This window comes from Callorhinus ursinus, unplaced genomic scaffold (genome assembly GCF_003265705.2).
Source record: "Callorhinus ursinus isolate GAN/ISIS: 27379988/994484 unplaced genomic scaffold, GSC_fseal_2.0 scaffold2, whole genome shotgun sequence".
In the NCBI taxonomy this organism is placed as follows: Eukaryota; Metazoa; Chordata; class Mammalia; order Carnivora; family Otariidae; genus Callorhinus; species Callorhinus ursinus.
Genome location: NW_027397064.1, coordinates 8,497,052 through 8,520,626, shown reverse-complemented (window position 1 = coordinate 8,520,626; position 23,575 = coordinate 8,497,052). Strand labels below are relative to the sequence as shown.

At 44.1% G+C, this 23,575-nt stretch overlaps 1 protein-coding gene across 1 annotated transcript in view; it reads right to left on the bottom strand.

Annotated features, from left to right (window-relative positions):
- PID1 (phosphotyrosine interaction domain containing 1) overlaps positions 1-23,575 on the bottom strand; it is a 214,374-nt gene that overhangs the window by 118,136 nt on the left and 72,663 nt on the right. The gene's annotated exons all lie outside the window — the stretch shown is intronic.

Genomic DNA, 23,575 nt, shown 5'->3' with positions numbered 1-23,575 from the left:
ACATGCTACTCCTGTTCTAGTATCTGCATATCTGGCTTCCTGATCTTCTTGAGGACCTTGATCGAGTGTCACCTTATGAGACAGTCCTCCTTTATCAACATCATCTAAAACAGCATGTGCGTGCACACATACAGACACGCACAGATGCCTTCACGGGCATGCAACCTGTGCCGTTACAACAGGGTCCCATGCTCAGGAGAGCTCCATGCTTTAACGCTCTTGGGTTAATGTCACAATCTTGAAATCCCTCATAACTTTATCTTTGAGCTTGCGCTTCATAAGCTAAGTCCAATGAGACGGTAGCGTACATGAGTGAGTAGAGGAGATACACACAGTACGTGCATCCCTATCGAATTCGACGAGATGCAAAGGGAGTACAAGGTAAGCATGTTAAGCCTATGGCTCAGTAATCAGAGGGCTGGCAGCCCCAAGGGGTCATGCTTTAGAAGTAGAACTTGCTTCAAATGCAGAAAGAAGTCAGTTGTATTCTAACAAACACAAGTGATCAAGGAACTCTAGCAAATCCCTTTTATTTGTATGACTTTCCTGTAGTAGGCAACCACGTACACTGAAAAATGACAACAGAGAAGGAAAGGGACAGGGCAGACACAGCTCCTCCTACTCTCTCTCGTCTGTCCCTCCTTGCGAATCAGCAAACCAAAGGTAAGGTGTCAGGAGAATGTGCATGTATTAGAGATGAAAGAAAAACAGGTGAGCTGGTTTTGTAGCATGTGTCCACTGTTTTGGTAAGCACAACATTCAGATGCACCCATGAACTAGGAAATGCAGATCGTGTGATTTCAATGATTCCAACTTGCCTAGGTTACTACACTGTCACTCAACCAAACACTAATCAGGTGTTGCTGTGAAGGTATTTTTGTAGGTATGATTAAAGTCCATAATCATTTGAATTGCAGACACATCCTAGATAACCTGGGTGGACTCGATTCAATCCACTGAAAGACCTTAACAGGTAAGGTGAGGCTTCCCTGAGGAGAAAGAATTTCTACCTGTGGACGGCAGCTTCAGCCTGTGCGGAGAGTTCCAGCCCACCCTCCCTGATAACCTGACCCAAGGGTCTCAGACTTGCCTCGCCCACCTCGACCCCTGCATAAACCAGGGCCTTGAATAAATCTTGCGACATATCTCCTAATAGTTCTGTCTCTCTGATCTAACCCTGACCAATACTGCCACCTTCTAGGATACAAAGTTGCCACACCTGGAGTGTCTTCAAATGGGAGCGATTTACCCTAATATTTCCCAGGGAGTACTGATTTGTATTTTTTTAAAACAAAAAGGCACATTTTCATATTAATCTGGAAGCTTCTTTGTTCTTAACTGGTTCTCGTCCAACATTGGGAGTTACAAAGGTGTCTGAGAGGAGCACCACAGACACCTAAGAGTGAGAGGCAAAGTTGGTTGCCCCTGCAGGACAGCAACTGAGGCCATACGATGAATAAGGTAAAGGGGAGAGTTGGCTCAGAAGAGGAGGTAACAAGCAAGTGGGGACACTGTCCCCCATCTGCCATTTTGCTGGAGTTCTATGAGAAGTACACAGCTCAACTCAGCCTGACTTCTGCCACGCAGTACGTTCCTAAAGATGGCCCCAGAGGCGACTCTATTCTCCTGAAGGCTGGACCACCACAGTGCCCAGGAGCTCGGAGACTGTCCTCCGGCCCCCACCGTGGGACCAAATGTCATGGCTATTGGTCCAGTCGCTGAGCACGGAGAGAGACGGGAAGCTGCAGACTGGCATACACACGCAGCCGGAGAGCCAAGTAAAAGAAATCAAAAACATTTTTAAAACCCAAAATTGGGGACGGGAAGATCATGGAGTTCAAATGCCAACTTTAACACGGGCTGTGTAACCTGAGCTACCTAACTCTTCAGAGCCTTGGCATCTCCCGCCTGGCAGGCAAGTGCCCTGCGTTAGCTCCCCGGCCCCCACCGTGCACCCTCCCCCAACACCTGTGCTCAGCCAGACACTGTGGCAGGCGCAGCTGGAACAGAAATGAAATGTGAGCCTCTGCCTGAAAGGGGTTCTCACAGTAGCTGGAGACTGGGGAATCAAATGACAATTGCAAATCGTGTGAGTTCATCAGACTAGCTGAATGGAGACGCTAAGGCAGTATCTGAATGTGAAACTGAGAAATGATTCTTTAAAAAAAAAAATGGGGGTTTGGGCACCTGGGTGGCTCAGTCGGTTAAGCATCTGCCTTCAGCTCGGGTCATGATCTCAGGGTCCTGGAATCTTGTCCCACAGGCTCCCTGCTCAGCGGGGAACGTGCTTCTCCCTCTGCCTGCTGCTCTGTCTACTTGTGCTCGCTCTCTCTGTGTCAAATAAATAAATACAATCTTTAAAAAAATTTTTTTAAAATGAGTTTTTTTCTTTAATGGCTTTGTCCTTTTTGCCCACAATGAAAGGATGAAGGTAAAGAGGGAAATACACTGTGAATTATCTCACGAGTCATTGAGTCTACAATAATACACCTTTTTATAGAAAATTAACATTTTTATGTAGCTCTGAGCTGCTCTTGTAAATCTTTGAGTGGTAGAAGTGTGACAGTTTTCACTGTTTGTGATAAGAACACTCCTGTGCCCCCTTTGAGGAAATGTCTCCCCTGTTATCTAGCTGCCCTGTGGAGCAGAGCTGTCCCTGCCCCCCCGACCCTGGGAAAGAACATGGGACACAGGCTGACCACCCGAGTACTGCGTACACCTGGCTAAAGGCACTGGTTCAGAGGAAACTCAAGATTGGCTGAACAGACTCTTCCAGAAGCCTCAACTACAGAGTTGCCAGGCCAGGGTGAGGTGAGTACAAAGCAGCTGCTGACCTGCTCTCCCGCCAAGGGCAGTCTGAAAATGAAATGGCACAGAGACAAAGAGGGCCGGGATCCAGAGGGTCACAGACTTGACATTGCTGAGCCCTGGATCCAGCCACATCTGACTCAGATCCATCCACAGACTTAGAGAGAATATGAGCCAATACATTCTCTGTGATGCTTCAGCGAGCTTGGGTTAGGTGTCTGATCCCTGAAACTAAGAGTCTCACCAACACAAATTACTTTTCAATGAAAAGAAAAATCGTCTGAGACAATAAAATGGAGCCACTAACAAAATTTTAAAAAGGACTTCATAAATGTTAAACTGCGGAAGCCAACAGAAACATTATATTTAAAAAAGAAAAGAAAAAGATAGTGAATCTTGCACTTTGTTACCTGAATAGGCTGAACCTTAATGGTAAAACACCAGTAATAATCGAAAGGAGGTATTACAGTCCCCAGGTTATTCACATCTACAATAAAGTCCTCTGAGCTCCTGCCGAAATGAGATGAATTCCAAGTCTCAAGAGATAGCCAAAGAGCACACCCACAATGACACCAATTCAGGTGGCAAGCTCTCTTGCTGGGTAGCAAAGACAGAGGTGGGTCAACCAGGTCTATCAGAACTGCATGGCCTTGTACTTCCCAGGTCTTAGCTCTCCCTTCTGTCAAGTGTAAAGTGCTATGTTATGCCATGTCAAAAAGGGTATTGCTTGTTCTTTGCGTGGGCAGACTAAGTGCAACAAAGACAATGCAACTTACCATAATCCAGGAGCATTATAAAAAGGCAACAAAAGAGGACTCTAATGGAGGAGCTTGGAGAAGCGATTGCTCCCAAATGAAAGATGCACAGAGTTCCATAAAGAAAATGTGTTATTCATTCTTAAAGGAGGGAAGTGAATAGTGTTGTAGAAAATTAGGGCACTGCCCCGGACAAATTAAACAAAGCTCGGCTTTCTGCATTGGGTGCTTTATGTGCAATCCTAAAATAGAGCCTCTAAATCGAGCCCCATTATGCGGATGGGGTAATCGCCATGCCCTGTGTAATTTTACAGTTGGCGCTTCCTACTCCTATTCAGACATTAATCTCTGACAGTTTAGCAGGCAAGGATTTACATATTTTACCAATTCAAATCGGGTGTATATCACCTTTGTATTGACTCTGTATCCAAAATATAAAGCATCTTTTGAAGGCAAATCCTGCTTCCTCTTTTTCTAAGATAACTGGAACACTATCCTCACTCATATTAAATAAAAGGCATTAAGGTTTTAATCCCTGGTTCATCCTTGCATTGTGAAGGCTGACTAAAATGGTCAGTTTTAACTTGCAAATTACTGATTCAGTAAGGCCCTAATCAAGCTTCAGAAATATTGCAAATGTTCTCCTGAAGAGAATCACAAGGAACAAGTGGGTGAACCAAATAAGTGGAAAACTTCAGTACCCCAAACAAATGTTAATTTGTACCAGCATGCAAAACTCGGTAGGGCTTTCACATTCTGTTCATAACCACACTTCATTTTATTACTTGGAGGGTATGTAAGAATTAATTAAACTTTGTTGTGGTTTCCTTACATTTTATACCACTTATTTTTTAAAAAGGTAGATTCAACCCCCAATCATGAGAAAAGAAACTCCACTGTGATTTTCCAGAAGATCTCGCTTTACATTTTTAATGTAAATTCTTAGATTTCTGTTTTTAAATATTTATTCTGGCATTTTTACAAAACAAAGCAAAACAAAAATAACATAAAAGCAAGAAAAAATACTTTCCTGTTACAGAAATGGCAAATGATTTGTTACATGATTAAGAGTAATCACATAAATGAATAAAAGAAAATTGTACTTACATTCAATTTTCATGTAAGTTTTAATGCAATAGATTTTGTTTTTCATTTTTGTCCTTTTTTAAAAGGAAAACAGGGTTGGAAAATCTCCCCCCAAAGCCAGCAAGCATATTCAAAATCACACTCTTTCACTTCAAGGATTAATTTTTTTTAATGCAGTTTATGTTGATCTGGTATTTCAGGAAAAGAAAGACCTACAGCACCCTGGCATTTCCCTTCTTGCTGCAAAGTGTCCTAGTAACTGCCTTATTGAAAAAAGTTCCAACTTAATTTTAAAGGCCTCCCTCCAGACACTCCTAAATTTAAAAGGTTGTCTATATCTGTTAAAGTGATCACTATTATTAAACTAACTGAAAATACTCATGTTCACACGCCCGTATTTATTCATGCAGTTTTAATTATGGAAGCATTTCTTTTGAACATCACAGATTCTCTCAAGAGATTATGTGGGAGAGGCACAAAAATAATTCAATGCCCACAGAGCCTGAAGAAAGCCCCCAAGGCTCACGAAGAGCTCACTGGGGAGGAGAAGGATTTCAGCAAACATACACAGGAGTACAAAGGTCAGAAAAGGTGAAGCCCAAGTATGGTATTGTAAGCATGTGACGGTACACGTGACATGGTGTACTATCATCTGAAGGCAGTAAGTTAAAGGCGTAATGCTAGGGGCACCTGGGTGGCTCAGTGGGTTAAGCGTCTGCCTTCGGCTCAGGTCGTGATCCCAGGGTCCTGCGATGGAGCCCGGTGTGGGGCTCTCCGCTCAGCAGAGAACCTACTTCTCCCTCCCTCTCTGCTGCTCCCCCTGCTTGTGCTCTCTCTCTCTCTCTCTGTCAAGTAAATAAATAAAATCTTTAAAATAAATAAATAAATGAAGGCGTATCCTATAAACCATAAAGCAATGACTAAAATAACAAAGAGTTCCATGCACTAATAGAAAAGATAGAACAGAATCACAAGAAAGGAAGGCAGAAGGAGGGAAAAGGTAACAATAAAAACCCAGATGAGACAAAGAGAAAATAAATCATAAAGTGATAGATTTAAAATCTATAAAATTGATACCCCTAGTAAAAAAAAAAAAAGAAGGCAGATTTAGTGAGATTTGAAGAAGGAGCCCCGATTCTACGTTGCCTACAAGAAATTCACTCAAAATATAGGCCACAAGGGATAAATAGACATAAACTACAAATACGGTTGGAGATTTCAATCCTGGTCTCTCTAAAATGGATAGAACACATAGACAGAAAAGCTGCAAGGAACTCTCAAGTGTGAACACCACCACCAACCTGACATAACTGACATTCATAGACCATTCCACCCAAAAACAACAGATTTCAAGGGAACAGAATACCCTTCACCAAAACAGATCAAATTCTGGACCATAAAAAAAAATTTTTTAAATAAAACAAAAAACACTTCAGTAAATTTAGGATTCAAATTCTACAAAGGAAAATCAACAGAAAGATCTCTGTAAAATTTTCAAATACGTGGAAACTAGCACAGTTCGAAATAACCCCTAAATCGAAGAATAAATCAAAAGACAAGGCGATAAGTACTCCGAACTGAATGGAAATGAAAACATCACACATCAAAAATTCTGAGATGACACTAAAATGTACGTAAGGGGAATATTATAGCACAAGATGCCAATATTAGAAAGGAAGAAAGTTCTCTCTTCAATAAACCCAGCTTCAACTTTAAAAAAAGGGGGGGAAGAATAAACAAGTAAATGAAACCCAAAGTGAGTAGAAGAAACCAATAATAAAGATCGGAGGAGAAAATCAATCAATAAAGTAAAACACGGAAAATCAATAATCAATACAACGGCCTATCTGCAAGTTCACTCACTCTTCCTTTGCATCTGCTGAGTCTACCGATGAGCTCATTAAAGTTCTTCTTCATCTCTGTTCACTCTGTTGTTGTTTTCCTTCTTATTCTTGTTTTCCTTAGCACTTTTGTGTGATTCTTTCTTTGCTGAAATTCCCCATATGTTCATGCTTATTCTCCACTTTTTTCACTGGAGCCTTTAAATATTTACCAGTTATTTTAAATTCCCTATCGGAGTCATCTCTGGACCTGGTTCTGTTCACGGCTTTGTCTCCTCCCTATGGATCGTTTTCCTCCTGGCTTTTTGTGCCTCTCCTATTTTCCTATTGGATTCTGGACATCGTGTGCAGTAGAGTCTGAGGGAAATAGCACTTAAACCTGAAACTGACCACATCCTTTCTGCTCGGGCATCAGTGTGGTGCACCAAGTCAATCCCGTCTGGAACTGGTCTGGCTTGTTTTATTGCTGCACCACGGATGTGGATTCCTCTAGATTGACCTTGTCTTTAGGGTGGGGTCTGCTTCGCTGGGAGGTGTGTCTCTAGGCTCCTCCTCCATCTTGCAGACCTGGGACTCACAGCGTCTCCCTCCCCATGCTTCCCCTGCCCCCAGAGGTTAGCTGCAGTTGCTTGATACTAGGTGTTTCCAGCCTGAGAGTGTGTTGGGGGGAGGGCAAGGAAGGGTTCTTCCCTCTTGTTCCACTTCAGCCTTACGCACGTCCTGCGTCCCAAGGTCTTGGAAGTCAGGCTTTCCCGGTGACCTCATCTTTGTCCCCGCTGCTCAGAGACCTCTACTTGTCTGGATCCAGGGTGGTTCCCTGCCTCTCCTCCGGATGCAGAGGACTTTTTTCTTTTTCTCTCCACATGTTACAATGGGTCTTCACCTAAGCCCTCAGAGCACAGGATGTTTCACCCTCTCCCACATGAGCAGTCTTGTGTTCCTTAGAAGAGTCGGGGTGCATGGCCTTGACCATGGCAGCCACACCCCCTGCCCCAGGCCTGGACCATCAAAGGAGGCTTGCTCTGGCCTCCAGCCTGTCAGGAGATCTCCTGAGTCCCAGTGGTGCTCTGTTAAGAAAGGCCTATGGGTTCATGTGGATTCCCCTTGGGTAAAGAGGAACCATGGGCTCTTCATGCCAGTACTAGCCAACAACCGACCTTTAGAAATTAGTTACGAATGTTAGCTGAATCTTTCTTACCCTCTTGTCTTGCAGGCGATCTTCCACCATTCCCCACTATAAGTGAGCCATAATTCATGTGGTGTCTTTTTCTCTTTGGAGGCCTTGTTTTCTATATATTTCAGGCCAGTTGGATGTACTCTGACCCCAGCTCTTTGATGGGATCAAGAGAAGGTTTGATTTTGTAAATTAGCTGGCTTTTTCCTATTAATAGGATGGAGAGTGATGTGCTTCTTACTGCCTTCATTGTAGGCAGAAGCCAGAGTCAAATTTATATTTTTAATCAACCAAAACTAAGTGCACTGAAGAATGCTTTGTATTTGGAGAGATACACATAAAATGTTATGAAATACATATTAGCATTATCCTTAAGTTCCAAAGGTCCTTTCCCCCAAACCCTGTTTCTTTCCAGCTCAGATATTTATGTGTCCGTGGATGCTGACTACTATCCGGTTGTGGTCAGCTTCCTCCCTCCCTTCTCAGACACCTCCTTTTCTACTCTGGCCTTACGCTCGCTCACAAACAAACGTGGACACATGAATCCTGAAACTCTCTGTAGGAGGAATTACGACCCAGAAATGCAGAATATTAAGAACAGGAGCAACCTTCCAGATGACCTAGACCAACTCCCTCATTTCACAGATGAAAAACTGAAGCTTAGAGAAGTGAAGTCACTTGTCCAACGTCCCCCTGAGCTACAGACAAGCCCAGAAGCCCAGCCCTGTAATGATTGGACTGGTTCAGTCCCAGAGCAGCATGCTAACCCAGATCACTTCTGCACCCATCTAGAGCTGATAAGGTTGCTGCTGCATATCTTTTAAAACTGCATAAAAGGGGCACCTGGATGGCTCAGTTGGTTGTGCGTCTGCCTTTGGCTCAGGTCATGATCTCTGGGTCCTGGGATCGAGCCCCGCATCGGGCTCCCTGCTCGGTGGGGAGCCTGCTTCTCCCTCTCCCTCTGCCCCTGCTGCACCCCTGCTCGTGCTCTCTCACTTGCTCTCTCCCTCTCAAATAAATAAAATCTTTAAAAATAAATAAAAGTGCATAATAGACTTCATTTTGTAATCAATAGTATAAGGCATGGAATGAAATGAAAGGTTTTAGAATCAGAAAATCCTAGGTTCAGGTATGAGTCTAAATATATGACTCATCATACAATAGGACCAGTAATTGATATAAATGTGTGTGCATGTGAGAGAGAGAGAGAGAGAGAGAGAGAGATGGGTCCACAGCTCTCATCAAGTGCCAAAGGCACTTGACAAGGATTATCTCTTTTACCTTCCAATAACATTCTGAATAAAGCAGGGCAGATTCACTCTAAGGCACTCCGATGTCAAGGCCCTGAGTCTCTAACATATCCTACAGTATTTCCCCCGACGATGTATATTAACTACCTAGAGGAGTAACTGGTACATGTACACACACACACACACACACACACATACCCACACATATACACACACACACAAATTATCTTTATTCTCTCCCTTCCTATTTTCCGCCATTTAAATTTAGACAACCACTTTAAAATATCTGGAAGCATGGTGGCGCCTGGGTGGCTCAGCCAGTTAAATGTCCAACTCTTGATTTCTGCTCAGGTCATGATCTCAGGGTCGTGGGATCAAGCCCCATGTCGGGCTCCGCACTGAGCTTGGAGTCTGCTTGAGATTCTCTCTTTCCCCCTGCCCCTCCCCCAGCTGCTCACGTGCATGCGTGGGCTCTCTCTTTCTCTCTAAAAAAAAACGAAAAACAAAAAACCTCTGGAAGCACATATACAAAAGCAGGAACAGTACTGCTTCCAGGTTGTTGAATTGCACGTAATTTTTTCCTTTGCTCTCTTTCCTTTTGCTAATTTATATTTTCTATCATGCCAAAAGCCAACTGCTACTAATTTTCTGTAAATGTTAATGTCAGCTATTTGCAATTATCTAGTAGCTGAGGCCTAGATCAGGTGGATGCCTAACCACGTCCTTCTTTGATGCACACATGCGCATGAGTGAAACCCAAGGCAGCCTTTAAAACCCAGACCAAAGCAAGGGCACAGCAAGAAACACCCCCAAGTACTTGTCTTCCTCCAAAGCAATAAATGAGGGCACAGAGCAGAGTATAAAAACAAAACAGCATAAACACACTTTTAAAAGACTAAAGTCAGACAAAACGAGGTAAGATTTGGAAATCAAACCAAATGTTATATGAGTTTAAGATTCCAATGTTTCTCCTGTTTCCCCGAGGGACTTCATTCAGTCCCCGAGTATAGCCGCAGGGACACCTTTATGTTCCATTCGGAAGTGCTTGCTTTATGGTGTCAGTGAATCCTCTGCTCATGAGGACATAGCACATACATGTTATGAACACACATATATTTCCATCCACACTCATTTGGTTTTATTTTCACTTCATTTTCACTAGGCAAAATTCCTCTGCAGGACTATATTTTGGTGGATACACGACTGAACATTATCTTGGCAGGTTGGAAAGAAACTAAAAATAATTTTGTCCCCAGGCTTCAGATGGTCAGGAAGGTACCATGCCAGAGACTGGGCAAGCCAGAGTTTGCTCTTGATCAGGGCTCAGTGGAGAGCACTAGGCTGTAGTCATCCACAGAGGACAGAGAATTCATTTACTATACATGATACCGTCAGAAGAGGTTTTTTTTTTTAAAAAAAAAAAAAGAGCAAAAAGTTGTCCATATCAAGGAAGACAGCTCTTATATTCTGCTGGCGTTGCTCTCAGTTATGATCACATCTATAAAGGCTTTCCTGAAGCTCCCTACTTGCCAGTCCAGGTAAAACTAACCTTTCTGCCTGAACTGGGCCGTGGACAATAATCAGGATTTTCATGCCACCTGTCACACGTGAAGGTACTGCTTCCCTACTGTCTCTTTGTATCCCTTGCCCCTAGCTAAGCACTTGACACAGAGGAGCTACTAGATAAATGCTTGATGCAGAAACAAATAATTCAGTGAAGAAAAACATTATTGGAATTAAAAAACCATGCCTTCAAACTAAACACATGCCTGAGTCACACGGTTCTCATCTTAGCTGATTCCCTTCCATTCCTTGATTCCACACTACCTCCCGCTACCCTCAGCCAGACTACTCCTCTCTGAAAATCACCTTGGCAATGAGCTCTGGTCCAGGTCCACAATCAGACAAACATGGCACCTGCCTGGCAGGAAGCCGGCAACTCTCAGCCACAAGAACCATGACTAATGGCCCCACTTGGGTCCCCTGAAATCAGGCAAATCCATTAAGTTTCCCTGGAAAGGAAGGGATCTGTGCCTGCAGCCCCATAAGAAGCAACATGGAAAAGAGGCCATCTCCTAGGCCCGTCCTACTGCACTCCAACCTCAGGAAAGGCTCCTTCCCATCCAATCCTGGTACAGACTTCAATGAGGAAAATGACCCCCTTTTGGGCTACAGCCAAAAGGTCCAAATATCTGAAGAGCCTCTCTTTTGTCCTCAAAATGGCTTAGGAGTGGAATGTCCTTCCTACACCAAGGGACCCCACAGGCAAATGTCAACTATTAATCAGGGTAGTATACATAAGGCAGCAAACAACAAGGAGGAAGAAGACAACAATTTGGACTAGTCTTTGTCAAGAAAAGAGAAAAGAGGAAGAAAAGAAAGAGTACGGCTTTCCTAGGGCTGCCATAACAAAGTACCAAAAACTGGTGGCTTAAAACAACAGAAATTTATTGTCCAATAGTTCTGGAGGCTAGAAGTCCAAAATCAAGACTTCAGCAGGGCCACACCCGCTTTGACAGCTCTAGGTGAAGTCCTTCCTTGCCTTCTCTAGCTTCCCGTCCTGCTGGCATCCTTGGCTTGTAGACACATCCCTTGTAGATGCGCACGGACACCTGGTCTCTGTCTTCACATCGTCTTCCTTCTTCATGTGTCTGCTTCCAAGTCCTTAAATTTCTAAGGACACCGTATTAGATCAGGTCCCACACTAACGACCTCAGTTTCACTTGGTTACCTCTGCAAAGACCCTATTTCTAAGTAAGGTCACATTCTGAGGACTGAGGTTCAGGACTTCAACATATCTTTTTTGGGGGAGGGCAGGGAGGAGGGGCACACCATTCAGCCCATGACAGAAAGGAAAGAGACACACCATGTAGATTCTCCAAGATCACAAGCTCATCCAAGCACAGCCATTTCACCGGCCAGTCAAGATTATTTGTTTTCACTGCACCTGAACCCAAGATGTTAAATTCCTCAGGAAAAGACACCCAAGTAAGTGGACAGGACCTGGCCTGAGCCTGCCCAAGTTCAATGGAGCTGAATCTGACCCTCGACTGCTCAGTCACAAAAATGCCAGTGGTTCAATAAGCAGCCCGGGCCACCCCAGAACAGATCTACCTTGTAGCTAGTCTGTTTGCTAAGAGTTCTTGAAGGCAAATTGCACCTGACACTTGTCAGCTTTCATTACCAGCTTGTGTCTTACCTGCTCTGACCTCCTTTGAATTGGGACACAATAAAGAACATACCTCTTAAATCCTAGTGCCGATTTATTCAGCCATTTATTCATTAATCCTCTTCTTTACGGAGTCAGGGATTCTGCTGAGTACATAGTACTGAAGAAGGCAGGCATGTTTCCTGTCTTCATGGGGCTGAACTTCAACCAGGGAAACTGACAGTGAGAAAGTCAGAGTTCCCCATTTCAAACAAAAACCTTTCATCACTTTTCCTCTGATTAGTTTAGTGCTTCAGTGCTAAGGAAGCCTCCAGCTTATAACTGTTGGTGCCCTGCCCTCAGCCCACAGGCTTTCCCACTTCTGACTTCCACCATCAGTGCCTGCTTCTCTCTGCTTGGGGCTTTTCCAGAAGCCAACTGCAGCCCATGAACAACCCTGGGGGTCCTCAATCAATGAATGGCGGGGAGTGAGAGTATAAATGCCCCCAGCCCCCCAGCCCCATAAATGGTCTAACTTGGAGCTGTGATGCTTTTTTGTTTGGGTTTAGTTTTGGTTTTGGCTTTTGACATTTCTGAGAATTTCCCCCACAGGACTGAGCACTGGTCACACACGGTAGCTGGCTTGATCGCATTCCCTTCGTGGGCTTCCTCTCCTTCCCTGTCTCACTTCCCGGCACCCCACCGGTCTTTCCTTCACTTTCCAAAAGGCTACTTGGCACTTAAATCCTTACCTCAGGGTCTATCTCTGGAAGAACCCAAACCAAGATAAAACCTAATTCCCCTTTGTCCATTTGAATTCAACTCACTAAATATGGATTATAGGCATACTGTAGGTACATGATACTATGTATCTAGGAAGCTCTCGGTCAAGTAAGAGAGAAAATGGCATCATACAACCAGCTTAAACAAACGGCAGACTTATAAATAAAATGTCTGTAAGTGTACAAAAAGGGAACACTTAACTTTGCTGGGATTGGACCGGGATAGGCTTTACGAAGGAGAAGAGAACACATCTGTGCTAGAAGTAAAGCAGTGTTTCTCAAAGTTTTTTTTACATTACCTCTCCCCTAAGGAGGCTTCTTAGACTTTTTTTTCCCCTAACTGCCTCTCTCACCCCCATGAAATTTTAAATACCACAGATGTATATCTGTTTATGTTCTGTGGCATAGATAGTCCCACTGTAATATCTAAGATTCTCCCCCCTTCAAAAACCAATTTTTAACCCCCTCTGAAAATACATGAGAAAACGTCGGAGGTGGGAGGAAAGAGTACACGTAAAGAAGTACCCTGAGAGATGTCAAAAGATATAGAGGCAAAGATAAGTGGTTGAATTTGGTCTGCGGTAGACTGAAGATGGCTGCAAATTCTTTGACACACCTCACCTCAAGAGGAGGGGTCTATGTCCCCACTAGTCAATTTTTAGGAGACTGGCGGCTTCCAGTTGCTGTTCTTGCAGCACTAAACCCCAGAATCCAGCCGCTATGCTGTGAGGAAGCTCGAATAGCCCCAAGGAGAGGTGCCTGTGGAGACCAGGACAACTCTCCTCAGCTCCTAGCTGACACCCCGCACCAGCTTGCCAGCCGTACAAATAAGCCATCTTGAAGTGCCTCTTTAGCCCCATGAGCTACCTCAGCTGACCCCCCCCCCCCCCCCCCCGCCCCAGAGTCCTATCCAAATTGCAGATTTGTTAGCAAAACAGGTGACTGCTACTGTTTTATACAGCTGATGTTCGGGGTGATTTGTTACACAGCAATAACCAGAACACCCTGCTTATAGACACTACTTAAAGCTACGAAAATCTCACAGCAAAGTCTTTACAAATTCAACCCCACCACAGTCTTAGCCAGGCTTTCCTCACTGCTCACTGTGTTGCATAATAAGAAATGCAAGCAAACAGTGGATGAACAAAGAGCTCTTGAGTGAGTGACTCATTATTGATTCATTCATAGTGATTCATTATGGTCCCAGGCCATACTTTCCTTGTCAAATGTAACTTTTTATTATTTTAAGCTGTTCTGGTTTATCAGTCAATTTGGTTGTCAGTAAAAACTATCATAGGTCTCTGTGAACAACAACATTACTGTATTTCCCAAGAGCAAGAAGACACTTAATACTTTAAAATACTTAAAAAAAAAAAAAATAGCCAGCCCTAAAAGAGTAGTTTAGGACAGAATCAAGTGAAAAGTATTTTCAAATGCACATGGCAGGCAAACTGTTCCCACTCCCATCCTGCAGGATAACATACTGAAGGACAAGGGAGGGGAGTAAGTAAGTGATTCTAATATAATCCCACCCCCACGCCACGCCCATCCCTCTCTGAGGACCACTGGCTTAAACACATTTTCTTTTGATTTAAAACAAGTAAGACCATTTCTTTCTCTCTTTTTTTAAGATTTTATTTATTTGTCAGAGACAGAGATGGAGAGAGAACACAAGTAGGGGGAGTGGCAGGCAGAGGGAGAAGCAGGCTCCCTGCTGAGCAGGGAGCCCGATGTGGGACTCGATCCCAGGACCCTGGGATCATGACCTGAACCGAAGGCAGATGCTTAACTGACTGAGCCACCCAGGCGCCCTACTAAGACCATTTCTTAGCATCGCCTCCGCTCACCACCTTCAGTCAATTATCGACCTAAACATAAACCACTCAACCTTATGGTTCAGAGTTACTTGAAAAGATATTTTTACAGCATGAACATGAATAATCACGGTATTACAACTGCATGATACATGTGACACACATTTCATTCATTTCCTCTCTCAGGAAACAGATCCAGATGGACTTTGCTGTATCTGCAGCCCCAGAGGTAAGTTTCGGGAGCTAGGTGCAATTCCTCCCGTAAACTCTTCTGATGCCAAACTGGACTTTTGGAGCGGGGAGGGGAATTCTGCAATTGCTGAAGATGTTTTTCACTAACCCCATGACTGCTGCCTCCTATTATCGGCCTCAAGTGCAACACAGGCTCCCTGTGCTTATTCCAAAAAGTGACATCTTTCAAAGCTACAAATTCAAAACAGGTGCATATTTCGCGTGTAAATTTAGAACAACTTTATATTTCCTTCGTTGCGTTCAACATGCTCATAAAATCTGAATTTTTGCAGTTTCAGCCAAAGTTCCTACAACCCTTTTTTTCTTAAAGACAATTAGCAAATTAAATTACAAACAAGAAGGATAAAGAAACTTGACTCTCCACCAGCAAGTGGGCTTGGTAAACAACCTCAGGTCCACGTCCAAGTGTACGTTAATTGGTTCCATTTGGCTCAGAGCTTCCCTGCCTTGCCTCAACTCACAGTCACACAGCCAGCAGACTTTGCCCGGGGGGCATATGATTTTTAGTTCCTGGTTTCAGCACGCATTCCCAACAGAGCTTGTGCTATATGTTGTTTCTATTAGGTAACTAGGCCCCGAAACTCAACAGCCTGTATCCCAGCAAGTTTCAAAAACTCGAGTCGACATGGATAGCACTAATGATACTTAATAATACAAGGTCTTTTCCTGTAACAGATCAGCCATGCCTAAGTTCAACGGTGCTTGACGGACGTCATCTTTTGTGCCGTCCGCTGCCATTGATGTTTTTTCAACCCTATCATGTAAAAGAGGAGATGCGTGAATCCGGGAGTTCGCTTAACCTCCCCAAGCTGGAGTTTGCTCACCTGGGATGGAGACAGTTAAGAGTGCCTGTGCTTCACAGGACAGCGTAAGGATTGCCTGGGTCAAACAGGCGGAGCGGCTCACATCAGGGGTCCTGACACAGGCTAGAGCTGCAGATGTCAGCCCTTAGTGTAAAGCAGATCATTGCTCCACAGTTAATGACATCCAACACTAGGATTGTTCTTTCCTTCCTTCGGTTTTTGTTTTGTTGTGTTGTGTTTTTATTTTCTGTTTTCCTCACTCTCTCAATCCTTCCTTACTATACTATATTTAACATTTATTCTTTTCAACTCTCTGAAACACCAAGTGACCTATTTCCCCTAGTGACCTATTCATTGATGGGTGAATTCCAAAGATTGCTATTTTTGACTTCTGATAAGGAAAGGATTCACATGAAAAGATACTAAAATGCCCAAGTCAAAAGGCCCAAAACTGGGCTACTTGTCTTCTCCCGGGCCCCTCCCCAGGAACTGTCTCCTCTCTCCAGCAGGCCCATCTCAGCCCCAGCATCAATGCAGAGGTCAAAGTCAGAGATCAGGGCTGGGCTTCTACTTCTCCCTCTTTCTTAAACTGCATATGCACTGAATCTAAGTATGTAGCTAATTCTCTTTATCAAATCCCTCCACTACTATGCTTTTATATTATCAGAAGCTAAAGGAAAGAGATAGAACTTTTCCTACTTGAGGTGATCGTGAATCTATCTACGCTGTGATCCAACCCCCCCACACACCCTGGGGGTTCTTCATCCTCAGGACAGTGACCACAGCAGAACCACAACATCACAGAGGGGAAGCCAGTCCATGGCTGAGCATGATGGGCCACCTCTTGAGTCTGGCAGTCATTAGTCCTTGGTACCCCAAACCCATCAGCTGATGATCTCAAGGTATCTTGATTCAATAGTGGTTATTAAAGGTTTTGGTTTATTTTCTTCAATCAGTTTTCTTAAAGAAAAAAATATAGGTAATGATTTTTTTCATTGCTGTTGTTCTATATTCTTATCCTTAATTTTTATTGTATAACCATTTTCTCAGCTACTCAAGCCCTAAGCTGCATGGTTCATTATCTATAATTGGCCAGGATAAAAACATTCTGTTCATTTATTGTGTATATTTATTAATCATATTCAATTAAATGTATTTTATTATTTACAAAGGCATTATGACTTGCCCAAACTGAAACTAATTTTTACCAGTTCCGCTTCAAATATATAGAGCCACACTATGTGCTTGAGACGATACGTGTCTAAACATTGAGAGGGAAGGATCTTCTGATGCTCTGAGGGCATCAAAAAAAGATGCGAAAGAGAGGTAGGCCACGTCTGTGCACTGGGCTGGAGTCGGGAAAGGACGAGATGGCAGGCACATCACAGACCATGTAAAGAGTCATGGCAGCTCAGGGTGGGGCTCTATAGAGACTTAAGACCCCCCCCCCCAACGCTAGGCCCCCTCCGTAAAGGTCAGAAGTGAAAAATCTGTTCAAAGAAATTGCACATAATCCCTTTAACTACTGGCTCATTTGCACACTCTTTCCTCTGGTTTGCATGTGTTTGGAAGGAGAGGGTGAAAATTCATCCACCTTGGTCCCAGGACCTTTAGCAACTCTTGCTGCCCCTGAACTCAAGGCCGCCTCTCCCTAGCCTAAGGCGGGTGCCCCACCCTATCCACTCAGAGAAGGTTTGCAAATCCTGGGTTTCCCACAAACCCAGGCGAAAGGGAGGGCAACTGGCCAGAGACTGGCTGGTCCATGAAAACCAGCCTACAGATGGGGGACCCTCATGGCTCCTATCAGCCCCCACTGGCCCTTCAGAAATGGAGCTAATTTACTTCCATCTCTTCTAAGACATTAGCACGAGTCTGCACTCCTCAAGCTGCTACTCTTATACCCCACAAAGAAAATGCTTCTCATTCAGAGCTAGGAAGCCAAACTGTTAAAATGGGGTTTTGAATAGGAAACACCAAAGAGAGAGAAGCTGGGGGAGACAACACAAAAGGAAGTGTTAAGTAAAAAACACCTTTAAATTTTGACACCATTTATACACAGGTGATGGCATCCCTTTAAAAAAAAAAAAAACACGAACCATTCTCATTAATAACCTATTGGAAATTGTATTTTCCCTTTAATGCAACATTAGTAAAAAACTCAATCATGCAAGATTCCCAGATTAAAAAAAAAAAAAAAAAACTCTCCTAAAAGCAAAGGTCACTAGATAAAAAGCAAATGCCAGATTTTATCTGGCTGCATGAGAACACAGTCTGCTGAGCTGATCTAAGCAAAGGCAGCTGTGTGTAGGTCATTTGTTTGTCCTGGACTTAGCCGTGGAGGGAGCTGCTCAAAGGCACAAAAGAGGCTGGACCCTTCTTGACCAAAAGGACCTCTGCTCAGAACCAGCCCCATCTGTCTGGATTCATCTTATTCCTCCTCTTCTAGACAGAGCCCCTCACAATTGCTCCCTCAGAACCACCATCATAAGACATGCCTGTCCCCACCCCCCCACACACACACCCAGCACAAGCCCAAATCTGCACCAAACACTAGCGCCAGGTCCAAAGGACTGGATAAATCCCCTGTAGTTCTAATAAATGCCAATAATTCCATCCATATGCACTTTGTAGACGTGTTCCAAATCTCAAGTCTCCCCTTGTTTTTTAAATCTCTGCCTTATCTTTTGTGAAAAGTTCAAATGACCTAATTTTATCTAGCGTACCATAAAATTGTGATTGACATTTAGAATAATACACCTTAGGCAACGCATAGAACAGAGGTGCCTCTTGACTCATCTGAGATTAAATTACGTTGCAAATACTGTCATTGATTGGAAATGAGTAATCCATCCAACGTACATAATTTGTATGCATAGAAAAGTCATCGGATAAATAATTATTGATTAATAACTAGCGCTAATATTATGTCTGCCATGTGACAGAATGAAGTTCTGGGGGGCAAGGTCGGGGGAGAGTCTCCAAAATGTCAATGTAAGCAAAAAGATTCAACTTTTAGCACTAGTTATCGAAGTGTGGCCTCCAGACTTGCAGCATCCACGTCACCTGGGAACTCATTGGAAGTACAGGTTCTCAGGCTCTCCCACTCCCAGATCTGTTGAATCAGAAACTCTGGGGATGGGACTGGGTCATCTGCCTTCTTGCAGGCCCTCCAGGTGATTCTGATTCGTGCTAACATTTGAGAGTCGGGAGAGGAAAGGGAAGCCTAATACACAAGGAAGCCTCTGATCGGGGCTTGAAGGTCCCGTGAGAAAACAGGATGTTAATAGGACAAGGCCAAGAACAAGAAGAGGCATAATCCAGTAGAAAGAAGCAAACCTTGTATTTGGGAACCAGCAGGTAGTCTAGTTTGGCCAAAATACGTGGTACAAAAAGGTGAACACAGAAGATGATGCTGGAAAAAACAGATATGGGTCAGGTCAGAAAAAACAACACTGTATTCCACAGGCCAGGAGAAGTCCATGAGAAGTTGGCAGAAGAGACCGACAAGATCAAACTATCCATCAGCAAATATCTTTGGGAATCAGATCCTCTACCACATTATAAATAATAAAAGATGACAGGAAGTCCCACTGATGCTCTATCCCCAAATATTCTTACAAGGAAAGCATCTCCACTGATAATCAAAGGATTCCAATTCAAAATTATAACATCCTTAGCAGCTTACTTCTACATTTATAAGTCATGAACCATTGAACTACAATCAAACAGCTCAGAAATGAAATCCTGCTTTATTTTCTCCTTGTAAACATTACCAGAGATGTCTCTCACTTAGGTGATGAAGGCAAGAAATAGAGCAAGCACCACTAGTGTGAAGAGATTACTTTTTTGTTATGAAAATTAGTAACTGTTTGAATTTGCCTAGGGCAAGGAAATTGAATGCCATAGTCAAAAGTAACACAAGAGGATCCCTAGAACAACAGTGGAGTGGTTTTAGGAAATTTATTTAAAATCTTTGCTTCTCAGAGGCCACTGTCCACAGCTCCATCTTAAACATCCAAGTCTCTGGCTACGATCTCTTATCTTCTCAGCTCATTCCTATGAATACCTGGGACTCCCACCATCTTCAACCAGACAGGGACCTCAACCCATTCAACCACCACCTGTTTCTCATGACCCAGCGCTCTCCTATCCTCAGCCTTCCTCACCCAGGTCAATACCTAAGGTCAACCCTCATAACAACTTCCTTTCATTCACCTATAATGCCCACCTCAACAAACTCCTTTGGAAAACCAGCCCTGGCAAAACCAACCTTCTGCTCACATCAGGGCTGCATGCACAGAGGTGCATGTGGCTGGAAAAACCCACCAGACCAAGCTGGCTGGTCTCGTATGAAGTTCAGGACCATAAACCCCAAGCAGACACATGCGGCTGCTCAGCATCCTCTCTGTACTTTTGTACTTTGTTAATTATTTACTCTCACACAGTCTCACTTTACTGTTCTACACCTTCTCTTCCCCATCCTCATTCTCAGCTGCGGGTCTTGCTTCCTGTTACGGGCTAAATTGTGTCCTCCCCTGCCCCCAAAAAGATGTGTTTGAAGTCATCCCCTCTGGAACCTGCGGATACGATCTAATTTGGAAATAGGGTGTTTGCAGATATAAGTAGGAAAAAGTAAGGTTACACTGGATTAGGGTAGGTCCTAACCCAATGACTGGTGTCCTTCTAAGAGGGAAATTCAGACACAGATACACATGAGAATATGACACGTGACAACAGAGGCAGTGCTTGGAGTGATACATCTATAAGCCAAGAAATGCCAAGGATTGCCAGCAACCACCAGAAGCTAGGGAAGGAAGAAGCAGGGAATAAATTCTCCCTCAGAACCACCAAAAAGAACAAACCTTGCTGACACTTAGATTTCAGGCTTCTAGGCTCCAAAACGGTGAGGGAACAAATTTTTGTTTTAAGCCACTTGTGGTGGTTAATTTTATGTGTCAACTTGACTGGGCTGTGAGGTGCCCAGATATTTGGTCAAACATTATTCTGTGTGTTTCTGTGAGGGTGTTTCCAGATGCGGTTAAACATTTAAATCAAGTAGACGAGTAAAGCAGATCATCGTCTCCAAGGTAGGTGGGCCTTGTCCAGTCAGTTGAAGACTTTAATAGGACAAAAAGATGGACCCTCCCTCAAGTAAGAGAGAATTCTTCCTCACTGTCTCAAGCTAGAACATTGATCTCTCCTTGTCTTTGGACCCTAACCCAAACATCAGCTCTTCTTGGGTCTCGAGCCTGCCTGCTTTCCAACTAGAACTTACACCATTGGCTTTCCTGGTTCTCAGAGCTTCAGACTCAGACTGGAACTACACCATCAGCTCCCCTGGGCCTCTAGCTTGCAAACTAGTATCTTGGGACTTCTCAGCCTCCCTTAATTCATGAGCTGATTCCTTATAATAAATATACACTTACCACCTAGTTTGTGTACTTTGTTACAGCAGCCCCAGGAAACTAATACACTTCCAGTTTCTCTGAGGAAGTTGGTGCCCCACAAAAGAGAACCCCTCTAAGCATACACCCCTCAGGATTGTCCTGGGAGACCCTGTCTTGCCTCATGTTTCTCCAGACGCTGCACACTGTGCCCCTAGGCGTCACTGATGGATCCACTTGCACACGGATCCCATCCTCTCCTGCCCACTGAGGGACATCATTCCAGCAATTCTCCACCCTCCCAGCTTTTATGTTCCCCTCTATACAGGCTCATGTCCATAAGCATGAGACATGCTATAATTTTCTTTGGCTAAAACAAAATCCTCTCTTGAACCCACCCCCAACAGCCATTTTCCCATCTCTCTCATCTCTTCCATAGCAAAACCAAGTTTCCTAAATTTGTTTGCCTTCTTGCCCAATTCCACTCTGTTGCTCTCATCAGGCATTTGCCCCATCACACCACTGAAGTGGCTCAAGAAAATATGTGCCAAATGGCAAACCAGTCCTGTACCTATGCCTCCTTATTCCTATTGGCTTTTAAAACCATAGTCACCTCATCAGTGATGACACACGCCACACATTACATGTCACCAAACACACACAATCGCAGCCACACAAGCATGTTACTGAGCGAAGTCATTCATTCTCTCCGGGTTTCTTCATCTTGAAAACAGAGATGTTAGGCATTGACCCTGAGCCCTTCCGGCTTTCACTTTCTGTGAACGGCTTCTGTTCATTCCCTGGTGGTCGAAAAGGTTGACTAGGGCCCCACCCAGGAGGAAGACAGCTGCGTGACTTGGGGTGCGTCTACTGCTCTCCTGAAAGAGGAAGGGAGGGAAGGGGGAAGGGAGGGAAGAATCGGGAGGAAAGAGAGGAGAGGAGGAAACACAGGAAGGAGGGGAAGGGAGGCAGCGCCACTCAGAACACTGTTCAGCTAAAGAAATGTTGATTTTTACATCCTTATCCTACCACAAGAGATGATTATATGAAATAATTGCTCCTTAAAGCTCCCTGGCCTTTCATAAGCCTGCTTTTAAATATTTATGTAAAGTCTATTTTTCTTCTGTATGAGATTTCTCTCAATGACAGTGCTCCTCAGAACAAAGAGGATCCTTCTGAGGTATATCTGAAAAAGCACGAGTCCCTCCTTATCTATTAATCTGCATCTCCTTTCCCTTACACGGGGCAGCCGCGTGTGGTTGTGTACGTTGCACGTGCACAAGGTAACCTCAGCCAATGGCAGGTGGAGGTGAAGAGGCCCCTCTTCCCCCCGCGCCGCCCCCCCCCAAGCTCTGCTCGCCTAGCCCATGCCCATGGAGCTGCTCTCAGCCCTCATTCAGAGTCCACCTGTGGACTATCTGGGGCCACACACAATGAGAACACATCATTGGACCTTGCAAGTAACAGGTAAAGCCTGAGCTGCTGCTCCATGCCAGGCATGGTGCTTGGGACTGGCCACACAAAGAAAAAGAAGAAACTTCAAATAGTTACAGTTCACTGTTGATGCGACCACATTGGGTGGGGGCCAGTCAGGGGCAGAAAAGGCAGGGGAATAATGTTAACTGGGCTGAGTGCAACAAGTGTTTCCCAAAATGTAAGAGAGACCCTTGGGGTATAGGAGGTGATTTTAGTACACAGAGAGAGCATCATGTAGTATTCAATCAACCTCAGGAGAAAGTCATGTCCACTTCAATTCCCTTTCAAATCATATCAAAGTGACAGTCTCGTTTGGTGCCAGTTTCCTAAACACCTTTCTTACATATAAATCTTCCTTTTTAGCCCAGAGTACTGGCTCCAAGCTCTGAGCCTTCAGAAAACAATAATATCTTGTCAATTATTTTTTCCTACTTTGTTTTGATCATTTCCTTCTATTCATGGCAGTGAGATGGGTTTCCCATGAAGGCAATGACATAAATACTCCTTTTTAAATAAATGTATTATCTAATAAGGTATGTTGATTTAATGACACTGGGGAGTAAATACTTCAGTTAGCATTCAGGTATGTAAAAATGGCGGACAACGGCCCAAAGTACGGCACAACCAACAAAGTGCTGTTGGTTGTATTATGTGAATAGAGAGAGCTGAGCGACACTGGGCTACACCACAGACCGCAGGAGGGCAGGTCCATGTCTGTCTGCCCGGGGCCCACCCTGGCATCAGGTACACTGCTAAATATCGAAGAGATGTCACCAAGTACTGTTAAAATGAATTAAGAAAACAGAGAGGCCCACTCACTGACCAACCCAGGGGAGATGGGCAGGTGGAGAGAGTATATGATCCTTGAGTTCCTATCTGTGGATTGTGTGGAGGGAGAACTTAGGGGCTTTTTTGCCTGTTGAGGGGCAAGAGAAAGTGAGAACCTGTTTCCATCCACCCATCTGCAACTCAAAATTGACTGTTGATGATACTGCTTCCAAC